Genomic DNA, 15636 nt, shown 5'->3' with positions numbered 1-15636 from the left:
ACTTCATTTCTTTTTAATATGGCCACTAAAAGATTGATGTATTAGCAAGATTGTGACGAACTATGAAATGCATCAACCAATACAAGTCAATTAAACTATAACATGATAAGACCTGTATTTTATAGGTTAATTAAAAAAAAAACTTTTTGGTTTTGCTAATTTGTATATAGGTATTCGATATTTTATTTTTTTTAAAGACAATTGAGGTTTTCATCCAATTACAAATCAAAAATTTTTAAATTGATATTGCAATTTGACCGTTGATAAAACTCAAAATAGAAAATTCCAAAAATCAATAATATTCTAAATTTTAATTCTTCAACATTTTAGTTTTGGGATCATTTAGATATTGTTTGGTTAGAATATAAAAATTCATATTTAAAATGAAAGCTCTAAAATTATGATTTTGAAAACTAAAAAACATAGTTTATGATAAATACGATATTAAACCAATTTAATTCTTAAATTTTCTATTTTAAGATAATCAACGGTTAAATTGGCAATATCAAATTATTTATCCTAAAAAATGATATTGTATACAGACATTTGCAGTGACATGCCATGGATGTCCATGTACTATCCTATTGAACAGAACAAACCCATCAATTGGCAGCACCAATTGAACAGAACAAACCCAATCAACAGGTGTTGTTTACTACTAAACACTTTAAAATCTCCTATTTAAATTGAAACAACAAACAAAAGATCCAAAAAATAATATCCAAATTGAAAAATACAAAGAAGTGGGCCAAAAAATAATACAAATATACACATACTCTCATACTTCTCAGCAAAATTTCTCTCAAATTGTTCTTCATATTTCCATATAAAAAAATCAGATAGCAGTCTTCATTGGTTACTTTAGAGGTGGCCATCTGTACAGATGGATCTATAGATAATAAAATTATATTTATATTTTAAAAACATCTTCTGTTGTCAAACATAACTTTGAGTATATTTTTTTTTTTTTTTTTTGCTTCTCTCGAACTCTGAAAATATTCACCACTCCCACTAAGATCTGAGTGAGCGGCCAGCGGCGATGGCACAAATACCTCAAGAGTTAATCGTTGAAAGTTTGCTAGGACTTCCAGTGAAATCTTTTCTGCGTTTCTGATGTCTATCAAAATCGTTATGTGCAGGTCTTCTCCGCAGGACTTCTCAAAATTTCAATCTCCGTAAACTGGTTTTCTCGGACCGATCGAAGAAGAAATTTCATGTTTGTGATGTGAATGTGGATCCGAAAGAAGAGATTTTACACCTTAGAAAACCAGTCTCATCCTTATTAAGGGAAGTCTGTGGTAACTGTAAGAGTTTGGTTCTCTTATATAAAACTGTAGATCATCGTAAATTCAGTTTTACTCTGTGGAATCCATCCACCCGCTATAGTATAGGTTCCTGAAGTCCCAGCTAATTTTCACTTTTTCAACATAAATGGTTTGGATTTGAGTTATGATGACTCTGTTGATGACTACAATGCTATTTTAAGGGTACAATTCCAGAGAACTCTTGAAAATGAAGTTCAAGTTTGGATTTACGGGTCCAAATCAAATATTTGGAAGAGGGCTCAGAATTACCATAAATATTCATAGCCCTCTCCCAAATATTCGATTTCAACCCGTAAATCCAAACTTGAACTTTATTTCCAAAGGTTCCCTAGAATTGTATCTATAAAATAGCATTGTAGTCATCAACAGAGTCATCATAATCTACACCCAAACCATTTATGTTGAAAAAGTGAAAATTAGCTCAGGAAGATCCATGTACTGGGGGTGGATGGATTCCACAGAGTAAAAATGAATTTACGATGATCTAGGGATTTCATTAGAAGCTCTAGTAAACTTTCAACGATTAACTCTTGAGATATTTGTGCCATCGCCGCTGGCCGCTCACTCATATCTAAGTAGGAGTGGTGAATATTTTCAGAGTTCAACAGAAGAAGAAAATTTATACTCAAAATTATGTTTGATGATAGAAGAAAATTTACTCAAATTTATACTCAGAGTGTTTTTAAAAATGTTACCATGGTTTAAATAAAAGTTTTCCTTCTTTTCAAAAAAGAAAATAAATAAATAAAAAATAAAAGTTTCCCATAAACTCGTGCAATATATGGGGATTTTTTTATTAACTATTATAAACATGGGTAAATAATTATAAGGTCCCTGTGTTTTTACTTAATACACTACTCAGTCCCTATGTTTTTAGAAATAATTATATAGTCTTTTAGTTTTTATTTTTGTTAACTCTTTAGTCCTTATACTTGGGTCAATAGTCAAACTATACTAAATAAATTTTAAAATACCAAAATTACCCTTTACTTTATGTTTTAATAATAAAACATCTATTTTTCCTATTTTATATTTTTTTCTCTTTTTTCCTACATAATCACAATCTTTCCATTATAAACTCCAATATAAAGTAATTGATTTATTAATTTTTATAAAATTATAGAACTTTAATTTAATAACGTAAAATCTATTGAATAAAAAAATAAATGAAAAATATTTCAAAAATTATTAAAATAGGAGTAAGACTATCATTGTAAAAAGGTTTTACAATTCTAATAAATTTTACGAATGAAGAAAAAAATATATGATTTTTAAAAAATTATAAAAAAATTATAAAAATATTTAATGTTAGTTTTAAGATATTATATCAAAAAAATAATTGCAATTTAAGAAAATTAATAATACATTTTTTCAAGTATATTAATTTCGGTGTATATGTAGTTCAAAAATTTCATACTAATTAGATTAAATTTGAAACTAAAAGATTAATTTTTTAATGTATATAACTAGGGGCAAATTTGGACTTTCATTTACAAAAACAGATGGAAGGACTAAAGAATTGATTACGATAAAATTTAAGGACCTTATAATAATATGATGGACTTACTAGTGTGTTAAGTAAAAACGTAAGAACCTTATAATTATTTATCCTATAAACATCCATGTAATACATGATGAATTACAATGTTGTAATTAAATTAAAAAATAAAAATAAAATTACTAAAAGTAAATTTAAAATTTTAATGGATAATATCTAACAATTTAAATTTTATTCGTCGACACTAAATACACTATTAATTTGTGATACATATTCCAAATTTAAAAATGATAAAAAGGTCAAATGAAAATCGAAAGTATTTTAAATTTTAAATTATTTTGTTTTTTTTTTCAAATTTTTGAGATGTAAATATTTTTAATATAAAAAACACAACACTAATTATTCACATGTTGACATATTTTATATTTATGGTACATCACCGTAATTGTAGACTTCACTATATTTAGTGTATATCACCATAATTATAGGCTTTAGATTTGACTATATAATTAGGCATAATGGTATATCACTAGAATTATAGGTTTAACTACGTGATTTTAGGCTTGATTTTAGCTATTTTTAGGCTAGCAAATCCTATATATATATATCAACCAGAGTTAATAGAATCCGTTGGGTTAATCTCTTTTAAGGAAATGAATTCAAATATAATGGATATTTTATATTCAGAGGGATGGACATATTAAAAATAATTTAAAAAATAATTGATTAACTAATATGTACCTATTAAGACTAAAATAGTTGATTTTAAATTGAAAAAATTGCAAAATTGGGTCAAATGGGAGACTCATTTATATATTTAACCAATTTACTCAATCTACTACATATCTAGACTATTTTTGTGTAACTTTTCCAAAATACGTACCCTCAATATGTTTGTAATTTTACGGCGCGGCCGTCTCCCTCCCGTCTGATGACTTCGTGAATCGATGCTTTTGTGACGTATGTGAAGCTAATGTTTGGTTTAGTTGATGATTTTAATCCGCATATGTGAAATCTGAACGTGTTTTTAAGAGTATCCGCGAAGTGGTAAAAAAAAGACCAAACAACAAGGGATTCTAACAATAAAATCATAACATTATAAAATTTACAACAAAAATGCCACAATAATTCAACATTAAAATCATAACATTATCAAAATTTACAACAAGATTGCCACCAGAAATTCCTTACAAATCATTTCAAAGTAAACATGACGAATCTGGAGGGAAATTTCTCTCTTTACAAGAAGTCTAGATTTTTTTGGATGATAAATGGAAGTCCAGACTTTTTGGGATGGACGTTACCCATGGTACAAACCAAGATTGACACAATCTCTCCTAACGAATCATTTTAAAGTGAATGTGCTAATCTTGAGGGAAATTTCTCCCTATACATGAAGGAAAGTCATATCCCCTACACGTCAGTACGTCGCCTTCCAGAAATGGATCCTATGTATTCAATCACCTTTAGAAAAAAAATTAATCGTGTTAGGCAGAAAAATGACGATTTGGCTTCACGAAATGAGGATTAGTGAAGCATACGAATGTAAATGTGCAGGGAAGATGATGATTTTACTTAGCGAATCGATGCTTTTGCGAAGTCTGTGAGGTTTGAAACGTGATGATCTACGTTGCATATCGATGTTTTCGCGAAGTCTACGAGTGAAATCGTGAACTTTTCTACTCGCAGACTTCGCGAAATAATCGATTCGCTAAGTAGATCGTCATGTTTCAGACTCTTTCTCATCGCAGATCTTCGCGAAATCATCGACTGTGCGAAATGATTTTCTGGAAAAGCAAAGAAAAAACAGTAGATACTTACATTTTTCACGTCTTTCACTCTTAAAATCGATAATAACAATATGATAAACTGAAAATAAAAAAAGATAAAAATAACGTAGAATAACCATTTCTTCGATGGTCACAAGAAGAAAGAAACCATGGAACAAGTAGAACATGAAGATGAAGAACCGTGGCTTCGTTTTGTAGGATTAGGAAGATGAAGAATCAAGAGAGGAAAAAGAGAAATACATTGTGATGTGGAGAAATTGTCTAGATTTCGCGCAATTTAAAGGAAGAGAGGAAGATTAAATGTCTGAAAATCATTTGGGGAAGAGCAGCAGGTTCGCGTTACCGGAAAGGAGAAGGGGGAAGATGAAAGGGTAAGAGTATTTTGGAAAAGTCACACAAAAAAAAGTCTAGACATGTAGTAGGTTGAGTAAATGGGTTACATATGTAAATGAGTCTCCTATTTGACCCAATTTTGTAATTTTCCCTATTAAATTACATAAAAAGCGTACTTTAAAAAAAACCATACATATAATGTATAAAAATGATAATATTGACACTTTAACTAATTAAATTATATTCTTTTCGATTTAATAAATTAAACAGAATATATGCAGGTGAATTTATAAAACAAAATTCACATTCAACTTAACAAAATATGTACATGTCACATAAAACAAAAAATGAATTGATTAGGTTGATGAAATAAATAATACTGGGGCTAAATTATAAAGGGAAGGACCTAATTAAAATAATCTTGGGAGGTCATGGATTCGAATCATATCCAGGTCTGGTGGGGATTTTTCTTTCTTCTTTAATGTAAGCGCATTATGCACAAAATTTTTTTAAAAAAAAAAAAATAAATAAATAAATTAAAATGCTTTGGGTTCAAATTAAAATTTAAACAAGTTAAAGGAAGGTAATTGTAATGCGGAAGGACTTAATTAAAAAAAATTAAGACAAATGGAGTCAAAATAAAAATTTCGGAGGGGCTTAATTGAGTGAGTTAAAACCAATGGTGTCAATTTAAAAACACGGGGACTACATTTAAATGAATAAAACAAATGGGATCAATTTTAAAATCTGGAGGGACCTAAATGACTAAGGATCAGAATCAACAGGGTTAAAGTATGACAATTATAAATATTCAGGGTCAATTTACAGACATTGGAAATTAACGGGGTCAATTCGGGATAAAATAAACAATAGGGGGTAATTAACTAATTGATATGCATGTGATTATATTTGACAAAAATAAATGACCTAATTAAACATTCACCACTTAGATTAGAAACTATGTTTTGCTAAATTAACTATACAAGGTTATCCTTACTTTACTTTGATAAAATAATCATTACTTTGTGTGTTTTCATTATTGGATTAATTTTACACTCTATCATTCAATGGTAAAAACACTAATTACGGATAAACCATCTTCGAAGTAAAATAAAAAAAAAGGAAATAATATTTATCCATAGATTTTTCACAATTTTTGTTCGGCCTAATACAGAAATAACCCCCTAAACTTGTCCAAATGTTGCAACTGCCCCCCTCAAATTTCAATTGTAACAACTTACCCTTCAAACTTGTCCAATTGTAAAAATAACCCTTCAAACTTGTCCAATTGTAAAACATAACCCCAAATTGAGATTTTTGTTTACCCCGTACTTGAAGCAACCGTAAAAACGTTTCCCCAGATTGGTATCACGCCATGAAATCTTGAATGGAACTATTTCTCCACACAAACACATTTTCACCTCATAATATCTCAAAACTTTGAATCAAGAAATCACTAAAAAACGAATAAGAATAACAAAAAGAATAAGTTGAAGAATTGAGGATTTGGTTACTTAAATACTGATTTTTTTTGGGTCCAAAAATCTGATTGTCACATTCCACGAGCGTTGCAGAATTTGTATTTCACTGTTTCTTCAATTGCAATCCATGTCAGCAATTTGAGATTATGTTTTACAATTGGACAAGTTTGAGGGGTTATGTTTTACAATTGGACAAGTTTGAGGGGTTATGTTTTAAAATTGGACAAGTTTAAGGGGTAAGTTGTTACAATTGAAAGTTGAGGGGGGCAGTTGCAATATTTGGACAAGTTCAGGGGGTTATTTGTGTATTAGACCTTTTTTTATAGTTTGTCCGATTTTTCAGGTCGACCCGCTAATGACATGGTTGCAGATCCCCTTATCAAACCTGTCAAGAGTGATGTTTGTACAAAACATGTTAGATCCCGAGGATGCGTAGGATCTAGGCTTACTTCTATTTTTCATGTATTTTTGTGAACATCATTCATTAATAAAAGTTTCATGAATTTTTTCAAATACACGAGTGTGAATATTTTTTTTTTTTGTTAATATTTGCTGTTAAATGTTACAATGCATGTTAGACAGAAAAGTAGCTCACTCACACGATCATTATCGCTTGTTTTGCCACATGATGACAAATAGAAGGATAAGACTGCTTTTGAACAATTCGAGAGCATGTTCAATAACAGAAGCCGCATTCCATAAGGTATGAAAGAAGTTTCATCATAATGCAAGATGATGATATACACATGTAGTGTATGAATCATATTAAGTCTAATCTAAAAGGCTAGTTTGATACAACTTAAAACATTCTGTCTAAATAGCCGGAAGTAATCACTATAAGTAGTGAACTACAGTTAGATGTTTTGGCACATCTGAACATATGTTTCTGTATGGTGTTAAGATGAGAGACATGATCCTCTTTCGAAGAAAGAATACAACATTATAACACATGTTTCATACTATGTATGTGCTTTAGCGACCACAAGATGGAAAGTAGTTGGTCTCGCATTTTCCAAGTGTGAGACTTATATCTTTAAGACCATTAACATTTTTTTTATTGAAATAATGCCAAATTTTATTAACTTAAATCAGATGAAAGAATATTGCTAAGAAATTATGATGGACATGTCCACTCATCCCGAACAGACACAGAATTGATTGCTTTTGCTAGAGCATAGGCAGCCGAATTCGTTGAACGCTTAATATAGGAGATAGAGCACAATTCTCAATCTCGTAATAAATAAATATGATCAGAAATAATGTCAACTAAATATGAATGACCTTTTAAACCCATTTGAATTGCCTGGACTATGACGAGACAATCCGACTGAATTTGAATTTTCTCACTCGGACGATGCATCTTAATCTAACTTAAAGCTTTTTTGATAGTCATGGCCTCGGCTGAGGACTGGAATTTCCTTGAAAAGCTCTTATCTTAGCTAGAATGCATTCTCCAGAGTGATTACTTGATAATGTCATATATGGAAAAAGAACTTGTCAAGGGACAAGACAAAACCAAGTTTGTCAGATGACAAGACTCATATTCGTTGAATAGCAGGGGAGATGAAAGAACTCCAAATTTCCCTTTTAATCAACATTTTTAACTCATCTTTTTCTTTATTGGGCATTTCTCTATTTTTCTCTCGGCTTTTTATAGCTCTTCTATAGACTCAATTTAAAAATACTCTCGTGGAAGCATTTTAATGTTATTTATTAAAGTTTTTTTAAGACCATTAACTTATTCTAGAAGTATATTTTAATGTGGCTACCTCGTAAGGGTCATCTTTAGATAAATTACACCCATGGCCACTGAACTTTATCCATTTTCATATTATGACCACTGAATTTCAATTCTTCCCGGTATGGTCATTGAACTTTACACTTTGTTACAGGGGTGGCCACTGTCAACATTGGCCACCATTTTCCCATTTGACCGGTTCTCTCCCTCTTTTCTTCTTTCTAAAACCTAGAATACCTATTTTACCATTGCTTTTTCTCTCTCTTTCTGTGTACAGAACAAAGAACCATGGATATGGCTTCTGTTTCTATTTCTTATGAATCTACTCCAGAAAACTTTGATCTTGGGGATAAGGCCCTGGGTCAGGAGGAATGTATGCCTCAACAACAAGTTTTTCTTTCTCACCTGAATCTTCCATATTGACATCATTCAGTGAATCGATAATTGATTTCCTGTTCCCTAGAAAGATGAATTGCCATGGAGATGAAGGAGAAGGGTAAAATAGGTATTCTAGGTTTTAGAAAGAGGAAAAGAGAGAGAACCGATCAAAAGGGAAGTCAACGGTTAAAAAGGGCTGGTCAATGGTGACAATGGTCAACGGTGTAATAAAGTGTAAAGTTCAATGGTCAGAAAGAATTGAACTTAAGTGCAATGTGAAAATGGGTAAAGTTTAATGGCCATGGGTAAAACTACCCCGGTAAATAGCAACCGTTGCTAAAAAGTGTAAAGTTTATTAACCATGAATGACCGTTAAAATATTAAAATAAGTAAAGTTTAATAGCCCCGGATATAATTTACCCACAGAAACCTCAATCGCTTCCTAAAAGAAAAGGCAGAATGAAAATAAAATACATGGAATTACACATTAAGAAAAACTAAGACATTCTTAGTTGCTTACCTGCAACAGATTTAAAGGTAAAATAATCTCCTCAACAACTGCAGTAAAATTTGTAGCACGAGACTATGGTTTTATTTACCATTCAATTCACAGACAATTTATTGAACTATATTTGATGTGGGCCCTGCATAAGAGACCCTCCAAAAATAGGAGTATGCCGTTATTAGCGGCGCGCACACGGTATTCTTTAGTAAAAGGCGAAAGAATAGTTCGCTGTGTGCTCACCGCACGGCTACGTAATTTATCCAGTTGTTGTGCTCGTTATTTATAAGAGACTTGGGGGCCACCCATTTCTTCTTTAGTCGATGTGGGATTAAGAGCGCTATTTTACTTCCTTCCTTTCCCTCTTTATCTCTATGGGTACCAGCTCTTCTTCAACATCTCCTTCCAGACATCCGTATCATACCTTCCCGGCAGAGCTCCTTATACAGATGGGAATAAAATTACTTCGGAGTATCATATTTCAACTCTTCTCTGCCAGAAGAAGAAGAAGCCATGAAATTAGTAAATTCTATTTTCTGATTCAGATATGGTACTCTGTTAATGCTTAAAGCTTTTGCAAGGTAGGGATTTATGCACAATAACTCTCAAACTTCAACAAGGTAGGGAATATGTTAAAAATAAAAATTGGATTTAGCAAGTTGGGTTTCGACTTGAATCAATGGAAGCTTACACTTGTTCACATTTTATCTTCGTAGTGTAGTAGTTGGGGCTACCATGAAGACTTCTAAGCCCATAATTAGAACCAATTGCACAAAGATCAAATTTGTAAACTTAACTTATTATAAATTACAATATGTCCTGCTTGACAGGTTTGAGGTTCGATTCCCCACTCCGTCAAAATTTAGCCCTCAAATTCCACTGTAAACCCTCATCGAGGTTTGTGGTTTGCCCTGACCTTGGGAGTGGGTAGACCTACCCTTACCTAAACTTTTTCCTACAAAAAAAAATAAATAAATTACAATATGTCCTTATATACACATTTGCACAAATAACTTCCATATCCTATTTTGAAGGGGCTAGATCCTATTTTCAAGGGATATAACTAATTCTATACATTGAGTCTATTTAATCTAAAATGCAATCATAAATATCTTAACATCCTCCGTCCCCTTTCAAGATGGACAGTGTGAAACAACTATCCCATCGAAAGAAAGTAGTAAGTTGAGGTGCGGATAAAGATTTGGTGAAAACGTCGGCTAGTTGAAGTTTGGTGGATATATGAGGAGTAGAAAGAAAACATGATAAAAGGTGCTCACGAACAAGATGACAATCTATATCCAGATGTTTAGTGCGCTCGTAAAATACCGGGTTTGAAGCAATAAAAGATGTTTATGTTTGCGCTCAACAACCCTGTATTGTTGGGGTGTGTAAACACAAGATTTTGATGAATTATGCTTCTTTCTTCAAAAAAAAAACTTTTACACGTGTTATTGATAAATTCAGTACCATGGTCTGAACGAATATGCTGAATTTTTACAGAAAATTTTGTTTCAACCATATTAATAAAAACAGCAAAGGCATGAAACTCATGTGTTTTATTTTTTAACAAACTCGTCTAAGTAGAACGAGTGTATTCATCAATAATGGTTAAAAAATATTTAGCACCACTAATAGAAGCAAGATTATAGGGGCCCCAAACATCTATATGAATTAACTGAACTTTATGTTTAGTTGTGATAGATTTAGTAGAAAAAAGGGACACCTTCATTGTTTAGCCATAGGATAAATATCACAAGATTGTGTATTCAAAATGTTCTTAACAACAGATATGTGCTTCCGTTTGGAAGCAGATTTATGCCCCAAATGGAGATGCCAAACAATGTGAGAAACAGAACTAATATAGTTCAAATAAGAAGAAAACTTATCAATATTTTCTGTTCTACTGTATTGAGTTAATATGGTAGGTGAAAAGAATGATTTATTTAGGATATAAAGGCCTTCATGAAAAAATCCCACAACAAGAAAATCTTCAATATGTTGGACCTCCACTAAGCACGCATTAGATAAAAATTTGACAACAAGTTTTGAGTCATGAATTAATCTTCCTATAGAAAGTAAATTATATTTGAATGTACGTATATGTAAAACATTAGTAATGTGTAAATTTTGCCCTAAAATAACAGAACCAACATGTTTAATTGAACTATTACTTCCATCTGGTAATTGAATAGAATCATTCTGAGTGTTGGAAACATCAGTATGAGTATGAAAAAGAGTTATGTTTCCACACATATGTGAAGTTACTCCGACATCAATTATCCAATCGGAAGTTTGATTGTTTTTTAGAATAGCAGAAGTGAAACAATATTCAGTAGAAGAAGAAAGGAGAACATAATTATTACTTGCATAGCCCGAAAAATTAGACATGGGATGTGAACCTCCATCCGGATAATCAGACTTACTCTTGCCCATCATAGCCTTCTAAACCTCAGTCTGAACAAGTTCAACAAAACCAACAGGTAACTGTGATTCAGAACAGTCAAGATTCTTTTTACATAATAGTCAAGTTCTTAGAACAGTAGATCGGATGACTTAAAATTGAGGTTTGGGTGATTAAGATTAACTATAAAACAGACAGAAAATTAATTAAATCTAAGCAGTTGCTACGCATGCAAAAATAAGACTAGGGTGATTCAGAATTTAAAGAGAACATGTTGGAGGCGCAACCAGATGACTAGTGAACAAGCAAATTTTCCCCCTACTGAACAATATCATGCACATAGACCTAAGGTATCTTTCACTATTCCTACTAAGGCCAGTCTCCTATTTTTCAGAGATTCTTTAAGAGCATGCAAACTAGTTTCCTTTATGTTTACAAAAACTCATAAGCATTAAGAACAAGAAAGCATTTTAACGGTGAAGCTAAAAACCCTTGGCACATTAGTTAATCGTGTCTCCATCCTTAAGTAATGTGTGATAGATGGTGTTTCCATCACCTAATCTGAGTCTCCTTCGCAATTATTCGACTAACAAATAGGCTAGCTAGCACTATGCCATTTTCCCTTTCACATGACCCAAGATACATGACAGAGATTTGTTTTCGTGTTGTCTGATTATTTTTCGTGACAGTATATTAAAATTCTGTCATCTGAAAGCGTAAGTTTAAATCAGCTCAATTCAAATGTGCCTTCCGATGACACAACTTTGTCATCTATAAAAAGCACGTGTTTAAGTCAAAATTTACTTAATCATCAGATGCCATTAGTTATAAATAACTATCATTGTTTGCGGAAAACAAAAAAGGCGTCAATTTTTTGTGAACTTCACTGGCTTACCACTCTTCTCCAGGATTTCGATCTCACACCCCAGACAACTTCTCTTCTCTTCTGCGACAACACCTCTGCCATGCATATCGCTCAGAATCCCATCTTTCACGAATGGACGAAACACATAAACATTGATTGTCATGTGATTCGCGAAAGGGTTCAGGTCGGCCTCATCCGTCTCATGTCCATCTCTTCTGCATTGCAACTGGCTAATTTGTTCAGAAAAGCTCAGCATTCCCCGCACCTCCGTTTTCTTTTGAGCAAACTAGGCCTCTATCAAGTTTAGTTTGAGGAAGGGTAATAAGATTGTAAACGTCAATGAAGAATAACAAGAACAATGAAGAAAGCTTAGCTTTGTATTTCTGGGAAAAGATCTTCGACAGATAGAGGAAGAAGAAAGAAGAAGACAAATGAAGATGAAGAGACTCTTTGGTAAAGTACAAATGAAAGCTAAATGACAACTCCTAACAAGCTTTATGTTCTCGATACAAACCTTTTGGTCTTCTAAGGACAACTCAGTAATTTAACACAAGCCATTGGATTTTTTGTCCCTCTTTATTTCGGTACATTCTAGAAGATGTGCACACAACCAATGGTGCACCATAACCCACTCAAGTATACTCTTCCTTTGATTAGCACCATTTCTTGTATGCCCTAGCAATCAAGGGTCCCGCTCATTCCAAGTGTAATACTCTTGTTAGTCATTTGATTACTTAGCATAGGTGTATTACTTGGAGAGCAAACCTAGCATATAGATAAATATGTTATAGTTAGGTCCTTTATCTTTAATGAGAATTATTAGATTGTTAGATATTATGCATTAAAATTTTAAATTTACTTTTAGTAATTTTATTTTTTAATTTAATTACAATATTGTAATTCATCATGTATTGTATTGCATGGATGTTTATAATAGGGAAAAGTATAATTAGATAATAAGGGGGGGTTAATTTACAAAATAAATAAATATAAGGACTAAATTAACTCTTTTTCCTTTGACTTTTAACATCGTTAGTCAATTTGGTATGTGTTTGCAAACGGAATGAACCTCAATATACTATTTTACAAACTTTTAAACCACATGGGTGTTGTTCAAAAACAGATGTAATCATAATGTTTATTTTTGTACTTTTCTCTTAATAATAATAGTTACTAAAAAAATCCCTATATATTGCACGAATTTAAAGAAAAACTTTTAGTTTTAATTTTTTTTTTAGAGAAGGGAAACTTTAATTTAAACCATAATTTTAAAAACCAGACCGGCTAATTGAACCGGTTGAATTGGAAACCGACCAGGCAACCGATCCAATTAAGATGTTTTGGGGTCACTTCTTGTGAACCCATATGAACCTGGTGAAACCAGCAAACCGAAACAATCTGATGAACCGGTTTCACCCCGGTTTGGTTATTAAAAAAATTAAATAAAAATCAGACCTAATTAAATTAGATCAGTTAAAGAAAAAACACCAAGGTTAAAAATTTGGAAATATAAACTTCACAAATCCATGAAGGATTTGCTTATTGGGCGTGTCAGCTCATAAAAGCCCACAATGTTACAGCCTGAATTGAAATTGCTATCCACTTATCTATTTATATTCAACATATCCCTTTCTTTTCCTAAAAATTCTGGATGTGGGACTCTTCAGGATGGTTTTTCACTTCCTTTCTATCCCCAAAGTTTCATTTTTCTTCCTTCCATTACCATATATTTTTTAGTTTAGTATTTAACCAGTACACAAACCTAAAATTTAAAATACTTTTTAATCTTTCTCTTTACAAATTTATTTGGAATAATTAATTTAATATTTGGATGTATAATTTTTTATATTTGATTAAAAAGGATTTATAAATAGATTATATATATATATAATATTATTTATTGTATCATCCGGTTCAACCACCGGTTGAACCCATTAACCCCTGACCACATTGTTAATCCGGTTCGACGTTTGGTCCGGTTTTTAAAACATTGATTTAAACCATAGTAGCATTTTTTTTGGAAGATAAAACATTAACATTTCATTTTCCAAATAATTTTTTTTCTTTAATTTTTCCTATTCCAAATAGACAATTAATAATAATAAAATAATATTTATATTTTAAAAACACTCTGTATAAATTTGAGTATAAATTTTCTTTCTGTCGTCAAACATAACTTTGAGTATAAATTTTCTGTTTCTCTTGAACTCTGAAAATATTCACCACTCCCACTGAGATTAGAGTGAGCAGCCGGCGGCGATGGCACAAATACCTCAAGAGTTAATCGTTGAAAGTTTGCTAGGGTTTCCAGTGAAATATCTTCTGCGTTTCAGATGTCTATCAAAATCATTATGTGTAGTAATCAAGAGCCCAGTTTCATCAATTCACATATCGGCAGGTCTTCTCAAAATTTGTTGGGACTTCAGGAAGATCCCTGTACTGGCGGGTGGATGGATTCCACAGAGTAAAACTGAATTTACGATGATCTACAGTTTGTTAGAAGAGAACCAAACCATTACAGTTACCACAGACTTCCCTCAATAAGAATGAGACTGGTTTTCCGAGGTGTAAAATCTCTTCGCCCAGATCCAAATTCACATAACAAACATGAAATTTCTTCCTCGATCTGTCCATGAAAACCAGTTTACGGAGATTGAAATTTTGAGAAGACCTACCGAGATGTGAATTGATGAAATCGGGGATCTCGATTACTGCACATAACGATTTTGATAGACATCTGAAACGCATAAGAGATTTCACTGGAAGCCCTAGCAAACTTTCAACGATTAACCCTTGAGGTATTTGTGCCATCACCGCCGGCCTGTGATTTCAGTGGGAGTAGTGAATATTTTCAGAGTTCAAGAAAAGCAGAAAATTTATACTCAAATTTACGTTTGACGACAGAAGAAAATTTATACTCAAATTTATACCAAGTGTTTTTAAAATATAAATATTATTTTATTATTATTGATTGTCTATTTGGAATAGGAAAAATTAAAGAAAAAAATTATTTGGAAAGTGAAATGTTAATGTTTTATCTTCCCAAAAAAATGATACTATGGTTTAAATAAAAGTTTCCCTTCTTTTAAAATAAATAAATAAATAAAAACTAAAAGTTTTCCTTTAAATTCTTGCAATATATGAGGATTTTTTTAGTAACTATTATAAACATCCATGCAATACATGATGAAGAGCTCATCCTTTTCAGCGGAACTTTGAGGTATTCTTTCTGCAGTCAAGCTTGCCAGAAAGCTGGGTATTAAAAGGCTTGCTGTGGAGTCTGATAATATGGAGGCTATTAGTATGATCTCTAATAATCATGCTT

General features: G+C 31.9%; 1 non-coding gene across 1 annotated transcript; it reads right to left on the bottom strand.

Moving 5' to 3' along the window:
* Window positions 1–9182: 9182 nt before the first annotated feature.
* Window positions 9183–9297, bottom strand: LOC136228269 (U5 spliceosomal RNA). Its single transcript, XR_010688597.1, has one exon. It is a non-coding gene; the product is annotated as a U5 spliceosomal RNA (small nuclear RNA).
* Window positions 9298–15636: the final 6339 nt, after the last annotated feature.

The sequence above is a fragment of the Euphorbia lathyris genome, chromosome 4, assembly GCF_963576675.1.
Source record: "Euphorbia lathyris chromosome 4, ddEupLath1.1, whole genome shotgun sequence".
Lineage (NCBI taxonomy): Eukaryota > Viridiplantae > Streptophyta > Magnoliopsida > Malpighiales > Euphorbiaceae > Euphorbia > Euphorbia lathyris.
Note: the sequence above shows the minus strand (reverse complement) of the source record. Positions and strands in the feature narration are given on the sequence as shown.